The following is a 12,260-nucleotide window of genomic DNA, read 5'->3' as shown; positions in this document are numbered from 1 at the left end:
TTGCCCCTGTTCTTTATTGGGAGTGCTAACATCTAAATTGTGTCCAGGAATTGTCTGGGAGTGTAGCCAAAATCATGTCAGGGACCATTCTCTGAATTTGGCAACATGGACAATTAAATTCTGGTGCCTGGAATTGAGGCCAGTGAGGCCTCACTCAGTTCATGAGCTTACAAGTTGCTTTGGAGTGCTGTTTGATCTTCTACCATCTTTTGCTAAATGCTTGTATTGCCTTGCTGAGTGGAAGAGCTTTTTTCATTTTTTAGAGGTGAGAGACTAATAGATCACTTATAAAAGTAATCTGACCTAACTTTAATGGACAGGATTTTGTCCCATCAAAATTGGTAATTTGGGCACTTAATTGTGTTACAGGGAGGTTTGTCAGCTGGCAGCAGAAGGAACTGGGACAACTGATTTAGTGTTGACTGCACTGGGCTGGCTGTGAATGAAGTGTGCTACTGGCTGGAACCTCACAGCCTGTGACATCTGCATGTTATGAGGTGACACCACAGAATTATTTGGTCAGACCCTGCACCTCGGGATTGTCATTGGAGAAACACAACCACAGCATCTAGTTCTGGCAGCCATGGTGGGAATTCCAGATATGTTTTCCTTGTACCACACAGGGAAGGCTCTGTAGATGAGCCTGTCTAACCACTGCCTGATGCAGAAAATGAGCAGCTCCTCTATCACTGCCAGGTGCATATTCCCACTTCCCTGTTAGCACTGGCTGTTATTTGTTTGGCCATTTTGTAATTTAAGTCATTAAACAGATGGGGAAATAGCCCATCAAATCTTGAATAATGTTCTGAATGTTCTGTCACTTTTTTGTTTGATTATTTTTATTTTGTTTTGATTTGTCTTTGTTTGTTTGTTTTTGCTTTGTTTTGGTTTTTTTGGTCAGAAGCTGAGAAGCCAGACAGTCATCTTGTAGTGTAAGTGGAGTACACAGCAAGGAAGGGAAGAGGACAAAGTGCTGTGGGACTTTTCTGAGCATCAGCAAACACTTTTATCATCTCCTGTCTCTCTTGGCCACTTTGCCTGCCTTGACTGCCTGAAAATCAGAGCTGTTAGCACAATCACTTTGGTTGGTAACTGCAGAAGTTCAAGAATTCTCTTTGTCTCTTTTTCTAGTTAAAAACTTTTATCAAGCAAACAATAATCACTTCAAGCATCTTATGATTGCTCTTTTAGAAAAGTAATTTTTCTAGTCACTTAATTCCTCTTTGAGGCTCTGAACATGGCTAGATGGGAGCTGTTCACAGAAGAGCTTCATCTGGCTTCCCTATTATGCATGTTCAGCTGCTATCTTGACATTACCTCCCTGCCAGCATTTCTCACCTGCCTCACAGAGGTGTTATGTGATGTAATTAGTTTTATTATTACTGCAATTACCATAAAATCAAGCTGACAAAATGCGACTGCTTCTCCAGGTTTTTCCCATCATTTTTTGCTGAGCTTTAAGATTATTTCAGCTGTTAGAACTTTCTCCTGTGCTAGTTCCCTGTTCTCACTACTTATTTTGCTTTTGTGCCATTTGGCTATGGGGGTGATAAAACCTGCTGACATTCTGCTGCATCATTTTCTGCAGCTGGCTTGAAAACAAAAGTCACTAATAAAATGTTTTTGCTAGTAGGACTCTGCTCCCATTTTATTAAAAGACAGAACAAATAAACATTTTCCATTTTCTATTTTTTTCCCAAGGAAATTGAGCATTATGGATACACACACTTTGCACACTCACAAATCCTGGAGAACGAATGGAATGATTTATGAATCATTTCCCTGGTTCTGTCCCAGTTTCATGGAGAGTTATCACACTGAGCATTTCAATCCTTTACTATGGCATGTTTTGTTCCAGGAAGCAAATTCGCAGTGGCCAAGCACAGGTTGACTCTGCTGGAAGGGAGTACGACAAGATATTTCACACAGGAGAGGGAGAGGTATCATGCTGATCTACCCTGTGCTCATCACAATGAGAATTTTGAAATTGTGTCTCTCCCAAAATCATTCAGGGAACAAAAGGAAGTTCAAATGTTTGTGCTATGCAAAATTTCTTTTTTTGCACTGCTGTGTGGGCAAGTGTAACACAGTAGAAATTCCTGTGTTCATCAGGAAAACTGTTGTTGGCTGAATTCCATCAAGGATATCAAGGGCTCAACCCACCTTTCTTACCTCCCAAAAACGAAATGCAGATGGCCACCTCCAACTCAGGCTCCCCAAATCAATCTGTGTATTTATTGGGAGCTAGCCCTTTGTTTAATTTATTTATCAAAGGGAAAAAGAAGAAAGAAGGGCATTTTGGAAGAATAATGTTTACAGCTGCAGTCAAGCAAAATTAAGTACTTTAAAGATGATGCTGGAAATAAACTGTTTGTAAATGTCAATTCTTTAGAAATTCTTCTATATATCTGTAGAAAAATCTCACTTGAGCCTGGGAATTTTCCATTAGTTTAATTCTTTCAAGTAGTTTTGAATACATTCATAATAAATAATTCTTATATTTCTATTTATCTATTTTTATTACAATATGGTTTGAAATATTATTAAATATAATTTAAATATCTTGCATTAGTTATTTTCAGTTTTAAAGATATTTTGAATATATTCTTTTCATCATCACAAATTGAAGTGTACTGTAAAATCTTTACTTACTATTAAAGGTGACCTTGAAAGTTTTATGTAGAGCAATTTATTGATCACCTAAATGCTTCTTTCTTGTAATCTACACTGTTTTGATCCATCAGTTTCAACACCAGAATTTAAAAATCTTACTGTTTTTTTTTTTTTCTGGATTCATTATGTTGACTTTTTTTAGTTAATCCAAAATCCAATATCCTTTAATAAATATTTCTTTTTAATATACTTGTTAGTGCCTTCAGGGTACCTAGGTAACACATGCATAACTACACTTTCTCTTTTGGAACAAGAGCAACCTTACCTCCATTTTCTTTGAAGCACCCAAATTGTTTTTTGATTTCCCTAATACACTCTTTCATATTTCACTTAATACAGTATTTCATTTTTCACTGAATTTATTCACAATTAACTGCATTATTCTCTCTGAATGTGTGACACACTATGAAGAAATTCCCGAAAATTCTGGTTTGAGATCTAAACCCCAGAACAATAGGAAAAATACTCCACAAATGTAAAATAAAATGTAACTTGGTGTCCAAGCCTAATCTGGAGTGATCAGGAGACCCTGATTCTGAAGAAACTCCTCTAAAATGCAGAATCTGAAATTCTTGGAGAGCTGGAAACCATTACAACTGAAAGCTTCTCTTATCAGCAACTTGAGTATAGAGTCATTTCATTTATTTCTTCTTTGTTTTCACTAAATCTTTGGGGAATGCCTGTATAAGAGAGCCTCTTCCATGAGGATTTTTAGTATTTCCTCCCTTTTACAGATGTCTTGATTAATGCCTACATTACTTGTCCTGTCTCTAATCCTGCTGGAAAACGAAAGGTTAAAACTTTGTTGTCTTAATTCCAGATTCTGAAAGATACAATTACAATGGAGAAATGGTGCAATACCATATGTGGCTGGAACCTTGTTCTGTGCTGGAAAGGAATATGGATGGATCAGATTTTTGCTTTTGTTCACATTCTCTTTTATCATTATTTTTTCTTCACTTGCTGATAATTCTATTCACAAAATTAATTTTGCCTATAATATTTAGTGATTTGCAGGTAGCAAACTTAAGAAGTTCTGCATCTGAAACTTATGCTCTTGACCATTATTTTCCTCCATGAACCCCATCACACCTTTACAGGTTTGTTTCTGGAAAAGTTTCACATAGGCAGTGAAATTAATGTGAGTGTGTCCTGGACTTCATTAAAGATTGCATGGACTTTGAACACTGCTTTGAGGAAAAACAAATAAATATTCCTTCTCATTTCTTTATGCTTTGCTAAAAGGTGGAAACTCTGTAGGTGTTGATTGCTGAGTTGTTATTCTAACTACTGGGAGACTTTGCAGGTGCATCTGTTGGTCACAGCCTGCTGCAGCCTCTGGTCACTCTCCCCATCAATGTGCCCTTTTGATCTTTGTTCCATGTACTTGAAGTGTAGCTACCAAAATTACTTCAATCTCCATGACTCAAGTTAGCAAAGATAAAACTATTTTTAAATTCAGTTGTCCCATTTTTACTGCACTGGATTAGATGCCAATCAAGGAAAAGCTCATCCATCAGGTCAGAAGGGCTGCTGGCCTTTCTGAGAGCAGGTGATATGAATGGTGAGCTCCACAAACAGCATGATATGGCTAAACAGGAGAGCAGAAAAGAGTCTGGAATATTCTGTCTGTGAATGAATCATTAACAACATCTATCCTGGTCTTTGCCTAGATGCATGCATGTGACATTTTGCATAATATAAACTATCTTTTCCCTTACAGAGGTTTCAAGCAGGATGAGAGGTTTCTGCTACAGGGACAACAAGGACTTCACTTCCTGATAGTCTTTGAAAATGCAGATCATCACAGTTGGTGTAGAAAGAGAGGCTGCAGCTTGGTTGCTTCTGGGACCTTGGGAAGTCCAGCTTATTGCAGAATCACAGGATGGTTGAGGTTGGAAGGGACACAGGAGGTAATCTTGTTGAACAACCCTGCCCAAGCTGGGCTACCTAGACTTATTTGCCCAGGACCATGTTCAGATGGCTTTTGAATCTCTCTGAACCGAGAAACTCCTCAACCTCTCTGAGCAGCTTGTGCCAGTGCTTAGTCACTTCACAGTACAAAGATTTTCTGGATGTTCAGAAGGAATCCCCTCTATTTCAGTTGCACCTGCTGCCTCTGATTCTGTGACTGGGTACCACTGCAAAGAACCTCTCTCTGACCTCTTTTGACCCTTTCTTCATGTATTAATACACATTATTAAGGCCCTTTCTGAACCTTCTCTTCTCCTGGGTGACAGTCCCAGCTCTCTCAGCCTTTCCTTATATATTAGGGGCTGCAGCAGCTTAATCCTCTTCTGGGCCCTTCACTGGATTCCCTCCTGTATGTCCATGAGTGTCCTGTACTGGGGAGTTCACTGGGACACAGCCCTCAGTGTGGCCTCTCCAGTGCAAAGCAGAGGGCAAGCACTCCCTTCCTCAGCCTGCTGCCGAATATTCTCATGTAGGACAAACCAGCCTCCAGATGAAGAAACTGTTTCTTATCTCTTAACATGTAAAATGTGTGTTTCCATTTGCTTGTTAGACATGAAACAACACTTTTCTGTACTGGACAAGAATTGTGATTGATGGACCAAATTTCTCTGCTGTTACAAGAGTGTTAACTAAATGCTTCTATATGTCAGCAGTACAATATAGGACAAAGAAATGTCTCACCATAACTCAGTTTGTACTTGGTCAGCGAACAAAATGCTTTTCAGACCCAAGACTTTTGTCACAAACATGTATGTCTATACATAGATTACCCAAACATGCTGTGTTTGTCACAGAGTGGAACTGAAAACAACTCCTCTGGTTTTGGTCTGAAGATTCTAATTAATGGCAGCAACTGTAATTTATGGTGTGGCTTTGAATTTGTTCTGCCATGAGAAAAAGTCAAGAAATTAACTAATCTAATGTCCTGGTTTGAAGGACAGGTGTCTGCCAATAAAGGCAGAAGCTTCTCTTTGAAATGGAGAATGTAAACCCCCTCCCTCCAAATTATTAGTCTAATTTTGAAATTAAGAGGCTCTCAGGCAAAGATATGGGAATTAGGAATAACAGTTCTTTACTGAGAAAAATTAAAATAAAAATACAGTATTACAAAAAGCAATCTCAACCCTGACAGAGTCAGAATACAACCTGACACCCTGTCAGTCAGTCAGGGTGGTGGCACAGTCCCATTCAATGGTGGCTGCATCCTCCTGCAGTGGCAGATGTGGTTCAGCTGGAGCAGTGCTCCTGGAGAAGGTGCAGTTTTCCTCTGAAGGTCCGGGGATGATGTGGAAAGGTCTGGATTTCCTCTGGAATCCAGTGGAAAGAAGGTATCTTGTTGTCCAGAATCTCAGTTTTTATCTAGGTAGGAAAGAATTGGCTCCTCCCCTGGCTGGAGCATCTCCCAGTGGGATGATGTAATTTTATCAGTCACACAGTGGGACTCAATGGGCCAGCAGCAGATGATATCTTCCTGGAGGGAGGATGGTTGTGGAAAAGATAAAAAATTATTGCCCCAGCTGGTTTTAAAGATGGCCCATTAGCAGATAATATGTACCACAGAGATAAGGAATCACTGTCCCACCCGGCTTCAACAGATGGTGACAGAATACACATTGCTGGCCACATCCTGTATTGCAACCTAGCACATCTAATCAGCAGTTGACCTGGACAAGAAGAAAGGCTACAAAAACACAAAAAACTTTCAATAGTTGCTGCACCTGGTGCAGCTTGGTTCAGTCAGTTGTTTTTTTTTCAGCTGTCAAAGTTTTGGCAAACCAACAGCTAAGATTTTTCTATATCCTCAGTCAGTTTGGACTAAATATTCTAGACAATATTGTCTTTGGATGCTGTTCTTCTAAAATAATTTTATTCTATTTTATTCCAAAATAGGTTTAACTAGTGAGTAAGAAATTTGCCTCCTGAATAAGAATATATATTGATATGCTAATATTGAATTATTAAATTTTATATGTACCTTTTGTTATTCGGATTATGTTTCATGAGTAAAAAGGTACTGATGGAATAATTTTACACAATGAGAAGTGGAATCAAACTTGTTCTTATACTTTTCAAGAAACTCTAAGGAATATATTAGAACAGGAAAACACTGAGTATCCAAAGTTATTAGACCATTAGGTGACAGCAATTGCTTAATCCAACTTCAAAACAAGCATAGTAACAGCACTAACAATGGGTTAAAGTGTAAGAACATTGATTTCTTTATGAGTAAAGAGAAGGAGAGGACAAGGAAGTGGAAATGAAAAAAGGAAGAGGAAGGAGAAAGGGAAGAAAAAGGGAAAAGGAAGGGAAAAAGTTTACCCCTTCTAGCCACTTTGCTTCTTTGCAGATTGAAAAAGAGAGTAGTAGAGAGAGAATTAACCACACAGCATCCTTCATTGCTTCTCCTTCAGGGCTGCTCTCCCTGTGAGCTGGGTTGAAACCACCATCATGTTTTATGAGATTGTAGCCTTGGACACCAATCACACTGCTCTGGTTGTTTTGCTGCTGCTTGCTGATAATATGCAAACTTTTCCTGTAACTGAGAGAATACCACTTGACCTTGAATTCAGTAATGGGTAAAATGTTTATTTTAGACTGTAACTCATGTTTGAGGTGTAAGGATTTGGCTTGCTGTGGTGCAGGCTCTGCCAGCCCCAGTGCCCTCTCACCCTGTGATTTAAAATGGCACACAGCTTCCACACTGCACTGACAGAATCAGATCACCTGAAGCAAAGGCCCCAAAGGATGGACTGCAGGAGAGGACAAATTATTCATGTAGAAGGTAATGAATGATAAGGGCTTCTTTTCTAAAATACTCAGATTTCTGTAATGTTGCATTTTGACTATAGGAGAACAGTTAAAAGGATAATGAAACTTAGATCTTCGTGTAATAAAGAAGCAAAAGAAAGCTTTATTTAAAGAAACACTACACTTATATATAGGGTAGTTCATGCAAAGCAGAATAGAAAAGACTCACTGGTCCAAGAAGGCAACACCTCTTTGAAAACATGCTTTCTGCAAAACATCTCGAGACACTCACGTGGCTTTCACACACTCTGCAGGTCCATAATCATTGTTATCATTTCTTTTCCTTGTGAAGGCTGAGAAACCCAAGGCTCCAAGGCTACCTTTTCCCTGGTTCCCAACAGTATCCAATGACATAGTGTAGCTAGAATAATCAAGTTTTTGAGTTATTTGATGATATTATTATAGGATATTTTTCCCCCACAAGTCTCCTGGAAAAACTTCAGTCTGGGTGTCCTTCACAAGGCTTTATAGATCAAAACAAACAAAGAATAAATAAGATTATTGATGTTATAAGGTAAGAAATTAGCATCTTTAAAATATTTGCATTTTTAATTATTTTATTTTTTCCTTTACTCTGTCCAGTATGGGCAGGTTTCAATTAGCAGTAAGGGATATACTGTATTTTTAATTTGATTACTTTTGAACCTATTGATAGAGAAGATATTGCCTGGAAAATTTCCCAGAATGACATTGGTATTTTTCTGTGCCTATAAAATGGTCGTTGTAAGCATTAGGTGTGAGAAATCTATTTCCAGCAGTCCATGATAGCATGTTGACTCTCTACTGGAGATTATTTTCCAAAAAATCACCTCAGAAGTGAAATTGTGTACAAGAAGATTTCCTGTACTGGTCTGCAAATCACAGATGTGGGTATTGCAACATCTTCTTGCTGTGGGGTGAAATGTGAAGCTTATTCCATAATCTTGGGTCAACCAGAAGAATGCAGATGCATTTCTGCTTCTTGGGTGAGCTACTCTGTGAATTTCTCTGTACCATATTTCACTTGTGGTCTTAATGCACAAAGAAAAATAATGCAGTGGTCATACTTTGGGTTTGAGCACAGTAGTTTAGTTCCTCACTGATGCTGAAAGCATAAATTTGCTGCTGTTAAGGCATTTGGCAGTGTGGCTGTAGATCTCAGCCCTTTTCTTTCAGCAGTGAATAGCAGTTTATTACAGCAGTTATGAGCAAAGTACACCAGCCTGCAGTGAGAGCTAGTGTGAGGCTGCCTTGGTGTTTGAATGGTGTGTCTGGATATATCCACAGACAGAAATGTTATTTTGGGAAGATTGTTCACTCTGCTAAGGTTGGGTACATCATTCCTCACTTTGCAGACATCTATAGCTGAGCTCTCTATTATGGTGAATGGAAATAAATAATAATTCCTAGTGTAGTTCTTTCATCTTACAAGAGTTCCAGAATAGGGAAGATGAATTGCATTCATTTATCTTCATTTTCTATACAGAGAATTCACTTGACCAACTTGGATGGAGAACTCTTCACTCTATGAGTATAAATTAGAGGAAATAAACCCCATAGTTAGGAGGTTCATTTCCTATCTGTGAAATAGGAATTGCATTTTTCTGGCAGATACTGACAAGATAGACATATAATAAATCTTGGTGCATCTTGTATCTGTAAGAAGAGAAAAAGTTGGAAAAAATCTGTTGCTGATCAGTTAATAGAGTAAAACTTAGGTAAGGCATTGTAAAAAAATGAACTTCTACTACAGTGTCTGAGGTCAGAGTCTAAACTGCTCCTTTCACAGCAATCTGAGTTTTTTAAGGGATCAGATCTGCCTGGTGAGGATGGGAGAGATTTAATCTGTACAAGCATAGTCATCCTCCTGATCTGAGGGCTTTGCAACTCATCTTCATTATTTTGTACTAAGTGTAAAATATATAAAAAGTATAAAAACATATTAAAAATTTTTAAAATACATAAAAAGTATAAAATTGTTATTTTGAATTTATTTATAAAATCTGATAATTTGTCCCCTGATTCTAAATTACCGTATATCTGTCACCACTTTTTTCCCTTTCACAAAAGATGTGGAAATTAAAGTTTGATTTAAATGTAAGTTGAAAGGTCAAAATAGGAAAGTTGAATACTTATGTATACGCATATAGTCCAAAATCCTTTAGGAATAATAAAATTGAATGAGGTTTGGGGGATTGGATTTTCTCAGTTGTCTTTGGACACATGATTTTAGCAATAGTACACAGGAAATCTAAAGATGCCACCAAAGTGTAAACAAGTACTGCTGTAAGCCCAGTAGGAGAACTATAAAATACTGTGAGCTCCCAGTCTCTTACATGATCACAAATTTTAAGGCAACAAAATATCAAAAAAAATTCACCCTACCTGGAGTTCTAGTCTTTACTCAGAACTAACCTTCACTTTCTTTTGCTGTAGGGAAAAGGTATTGCTCTTCCAACTAATCTGTGTGAACTCACAGGAGACTACACTGATCTAGGTATCACTCTTTTTTAAATTAAGTGGATGTTGAGTAGGAGATGGTAAAATTGTCAGAGGAATAAAGCTGCTTGTCTAATAGTGACATTTGAGAAGAGACTTTTTTTGGTATATCTTGGGCTCTGAACTCATTAGCAAGATCCTTGGTAAACTTTTCTGACCTGTTTTTTACTTTCCACAGGACTGGCACAACTGCATCTCTCATTATATCACATCAAATGAGTCCCACTGACATGAACTAGGCACCAGCTTGTTAGGGAAAAGACAATAAAGGAAAAATTCTCCCAGTAGATCTGCATGACAACTCCTGATTACTGGTACTCTGCTCTCTAAAAAATGTGTAGTTTTGTCTTTGACATACAGTCAGAATCACAATATCAGAGGCAAAAGATTTTCCATGAAAACATGAGTTTGATAAACTGCATTAAAAAAAATATTTTTAGGAATATTTTATTTTGGATATTTTATTAACGCTGTCCACATAGAACATTTCAATAGCAAAAGTGATCAGTGTTTAATTACAAGAAACAATAAATCACATATTCTTTTCCCTCAATACATTCTACAGAAAAGGGAGAAGGTCAATATTTGGACAGATGCATGCAAACTCAGCTGTGCCCTTGGAACAGTCCCCTGTGGAACCCACTGCTGGGTGATCAAAATCTGTGTTTTCCTAGCATCAGTATTTCCATATACCCTCATTCACCAAGTGATTTTTGAATCTGTTGCCCAGCCTCAGCAAAAGTTTGTGAATTCATGGCTCCAGTTGCATCACACTTCGATAATTTCCATGAAAACAGGTGGCAGAGGAGAGGACAAGACTTCCCACTGATGAAAAGGATGAAAACATTAGCAGATATCAGAAAATCCACGTGGGTGGGGACACCATCAGTAATTTTCCTTCCCTAATTTTACCCCTGACCAAATGATCAGTTTATTACTTCATATTTTAGCCACTCAGTTCTGATGATCTCAGCATGACTTCTCCTTCATGAATCATAATTTCCTAAGCTAAATAAGATTTCGATTTTTTGCTATTCCAAAAGGAATATTTCTTTCTATTTATAGAAGGAGAGATTGTCTAAAGCACCTTTCAAGTGCCCTGAATTCATCTGGTACAAGTCACATTCAGAGTATCAGGCTTAGCTGCTCACCAGAGACACTGATCACTCTTAAAAATCATTTTTCCTTAAACACTTATTTGAGAGATGTGGAAAAAAACCCCACAGAATAAGCAGCTTCATCTAAGTCTAAAAACTTCATTCTTAAATGCAAAGAGAGAAATTTGGAAAATCTTGTGCTTGGACACATCCCTGATGTGAACTAGATAGGAACCTGCATCTTGATTGTGGCCAAGCTGCTATGTTTGTATCTTTGAGGTTTGTACAGCAAACTTGGGATCCACAGGGAAAATAAAATCCAGATAAACATCATGGGGTTAAGGAATCCCAGAGAAGACCCTGGGAAACTTGTTAATGGCAGCATTAAATTTTATTAAATTATTTATATATTAAATCTTTATTAGTTACAATATCTCAACAAATCCATGTTTCTTCATGCTTGCCTATCTTTGGCTTATCACCTGAAAAAGATATTTTAGTGACAGATAAACAGTAATCTGACTCCACATCATGTGCTTTGGAGTTGCAGGGAGTTTTATCACCCAGCCAGAACTTCATGGAATTTGAAAACACAAAGGTCTTGCACATGGGTGAGGACAATCCCAAGCACAAACACAGGCTGGGTGGAAAATGGATTGAGAGCAGCCCTGGGGAGAAGGACTTGGGTATGTTCATGGACAAGAAGCTCAACATGGCCTGGCAATTTTGCAGTCACAGCCCAGAAATCAAATGTTTTGGACTGCATCCAAAGCCCTGTGGGCAGCAGGTGAGAGAGGGGATTCTGCCCCTCTGCCCTGCTCTGGTGAGACCCACCTGCAGAGCTGCACCCAGCTCTGGGGAACCCAGAACATCCCAGGAAGGATGGGACCTGTTGGAGAAAGTCCAGAGGAGGCTGTGGAGGTGCTCAGAGGGCTGGAGCACCTCTGCTCTGGAGACAGACTGGGACAGTTGGAATTGTTCAGCCTTGAGAAGAGAAGGCTCCATGGAGATCTCATAACACCTTCAGTGCCCAAGGGAGGTTCACAAGAGATCTGGAGAGACTATTGGCAAGAGCATGTAGTGACAGGATAAGGGGAACAGCTTCAAACTGAAAGACATCAAGTTTAGATGAGTTATTAGGAAAAACCTCTGTGCTCAAAAGGTGGTGACGCCCTGGCACAGGTTGCCCAGAGAAGCTGTGGCTTTCATCCCTGGAAGTGTTCAAGCCCA

The 12,260-nt window shown here is 38.6% G+C and overlaps 1 long non-coding RNA gene across 1 annotated transcript; it reads left to right on the top strand.

Moving 5' to 3' along the window:
- The first annotated feature begins 9,866 nt into the window (after positions 1 to 9,866).
- Positions 9,867 to 10,220, top strand: LOC306800076. Its single transcript, XR_013773750.1, has 2 exons — positions 9,867 to 9,931; positions 10,112 to 10,220. It is a non-coding gene; the product is annotated as an uncharacterized lncRNA (long non-coding RNA).
- The last annotated feature ends 2,040 nt before the right edge of the window (positions 10,221 to 12,260 follow it).

Source organism: Erithacus rubecula, assembly GCF_903797595.1.
Source record: "Erithacus rubecula genome assembly, chromosome: 3".
In the NCBI taxonomy this organism is placed as follows: domain Eukaryota; kingdom Metazoa; phylum Chordata; class Aves; order Passeriformes; family Muscicapidae; genus Erithacus; species Erithacus rubecula.
The sequence above is the reverse complement of the archived record's forward strand: the minus strand, read 5'-3'. Positions and strand labels throughout refer to the sequence as shown.